Genomic DNA, 2,902 nt, shown 5'->3' on the forward strand with positions numbered 1-2,902 from the left:
CGGAACGTTAATGATCCTTCCGCAGGTTCACCTACGGAAACCTTGTTACGACTTTTACTTCCTCTAAATGATCAAGTTTGGTCATCTTCCCGGCAACATCGGCAATGCCGAGACATTGCCGCGCACCAGTTCGAAGACCTCACTAAATCATTCAATCGGTAGTAGCGACGGGCGGTGTGTACAAAAGGCAGGGACGTAATCAACGCGAGCTTATGACTCGCGCTTACTAGGAATTCCTCGTTCATGGGGAACAATTGCAAGCCCCAATCCCTAGCACGAAGGAGGTTCAGCGGGTTACCCGGGCCTTTCGGCCAGGGAACACACGCTGATTACTTCAGTGTAGCGCGCGTGCGGGCCAGAATATCTAAGGGCATCACAGACCTGTTATTGCTCAATCTCGCGCGGCTAGAAGCCGCCTGTCCCTCTAAGAAGATTTGTTTGTACGTTGGTAGTAAAAACCCGCCAGCCGAAGCCGGGGGCCTTCGCGATACCATAAGGTACGCCTATTTAGCAGGCTAGAGTCTCGTTCGTTATCGGAATTAACCAGACAAATCGCTCCACCAACTAAGAACGGCCATGCACCACCACCCACCGAATCAAGAAAGAGCTATCAATCTGTCAATCCTTCCGGTGTCTGGGCCTGGTGAGGTTTCCCGTGTTGAGTCAAATTAAGCCGCAGGCTCCACTCCTGGTGGTGCCCTTCCGTCAATTCCTTTAAGTTTCAGCTTTGCAACCATACTTCCCCCGGAACCCAAAAGCTTTGGTTTCCCGGAAGCTGCCCGCCGAGTCATCGGAGGAACTTCGGCGGATCGCTAGCTGGCATCGTTTATGGTTAGAACTAGGGCGGTATCTGATTGCCTTCGAACCTCTAACTTTCGTTCTTGATTAATGAAAACATTTTTGGCAAATGCTTTCGCTTCTGTCCGTCTTGCGACGATCCAAGAATTTCACCTCTAACGTCGCAATACGAATGCCCCCATCTGTCCCTATTAATCATTACCTCGGGGTTCCGAAAACCAACAAAATAGAACCGAGGTCCTATTCCATTATTCCATGCACGCAGTATTCAGGCGAAGGTAGCCTGCTTTAAGCACTCTAATTTGTTCAAAGTAAACGTACCGGCCCGACTCGACACTCAGTAAAGAGCACCGCGACGGGATATTAGTTGGGCCGCCCCTCGCGAGGCTAAGCCCACCGGTAGGACGTCCCACATCACGCCAGTTAAACACCGCGAGCGGTGAACCGACGGTGTGCGACACAGATTCAACTACGAGCTTTTTAACCGCAACAACTTTAATATACGCTATTGGAGCTGGAATTACCGCGGCTGCTGGCACCAGACTTGCCTTCCAATGGATCCTCGTTAAAGGATCGCAAACTCGTATCCGTGGAGTAGATGCTCGGTAAGCGCGACGATTCCGCTGCTGCGTACGAAACGAGAGGGAACCGCGCGGCCAACACACTAGAGGCGTGCGCGCCACATAAGAGCCATTCGGTCTTGCGACACCGACTCGTGGCAATGCTGTGCTCGTAATAAATAAGTGTACGTTAATTTTGCGCGCGTTCGGCGACGAACGAGAAGAGCCGCACCGTAATCCCCGGCGAAGAGGAATACGAGACGACGCGAGAGTCGAACTGTACGTTCTCGCGAGACACGCAACCTCCAAGCATGAGAAGACTTGGCGGCGGCGCGTTCTGCGACGATCGTATATTATTTTATATATTCGTGGTTTCCAAATCAAACATTTTATATAAATGTTCTCTCCGTGTCAGAGTCGCAACTCGACAAAATCCGTTCTCGACCCGTTCGGGCGATTCTTCGTTTGTCAACGTCGAGAGCGCGACACGCACAATATTAATCTCTCCTACTTCTTATAGTACCCAACCGACCGGCCAAGCGGTCGGCGACGGTACGGAGAGCGGTCGAAACACGCCGGAGTGGCGAGAGACTCGAGAAAGTACGTTTACGACTCGTCCGGACTCGCTCGACTCGTTCGACGCGCCGAGCGCGACGTATCTCTTATAGTACCCAACCGGCCGGCCAGGCGGTCGGCGACGCACGGTCCTACGCACGGCCGTATGCGAGTGCGAGCGCCGTAAGGCGCGTTCAATCGAGACATTGTCGCGGAGAGCGAACGATCGAAAAGTCCTATTGTACGATAAAATATTATCACGATAGCCGTATGGCGAATGTCAAACAACGATAATTAGCATTAATTAAGAAGGAAACAAACGAAATGCCGGGACAATAAGGTATAAGCACCGACGGTACCTCCGGGCCGGGCGGCACCTCCGGGCCGGGCGGCACCTCTGGGTCGGGCGGCACCTCCGGGCCGGGCGACACCTCCGAGAACCACGGCCGACCGGCGACACCTCCGAACCGGGCGACACCTCCGGGAACCACGGCCGACCGGCGACACCTCCGGACCGGGCGACACCTCCGGGCCGGGCGACACCTCCGGGAACCACGGCCGACCGGCGACACATCCGGGACGGGCGGCACCTCCGGACGACCGAATGATCTCTCGAAGTCAGACGACCGCCGGCGGTACCTCCGGAACACTTAACGACGATTTACGGCGCCGCAACGAGGAGAGCTACGTAAAAACGTTTCGGACGAAAGTTACTTACTATTCGGCGCTCGCTCGACATGAGGGCGCTGTCCGATTACTAACTCGAAACGTGTCTCTCAAACCCACGTGTCGGAGACATATATTTCGAATTATTACGGATGATACGCAACACGCAAGCTGCGGTGACCGCGATTACGGTACGGAACACTCGCCCGATGCGAAATCACGCGCGCGGCAACCGAGACGGCTCGTTACGGGCGTGATTATACGTGCGGCACCACATAACGGCCGGCGTCAACTTGGGGACGGACGGCACCTCCGGGACGGGC

General features: G+C 54.8%; 1 pseudogene; it reads right to left on the bottom strand.

Moving 5' to 3' along the window:
* Positions 1-8: 8 nt before the first annotated feature.
* On the bottom strand, positions 9-1,484 carry LOC146720610 (small subunit ribosomal RNA; annotated as a pseudogene).
* Positions 1,485-2,902: the final 1,418 nt, after the last annotated feature.

The sequence above is a fragment of the Nylanderia fulva genome, unplaced genomic scaffold (assembly GCF_048542155.1).
Source record: "Nylanderia fulva isolate GAGA-0341 unplaced genomic scaffold, ASM4854215v1 Scaffold653, whole genome shotgun sequence".
Classification (NCBI taxonomy): Eukaryota; Metazoa; Arthropoda; class Insecta; order Hymenoptera; family Formicidae; genus Nylanderia; species Nylanderia fulva.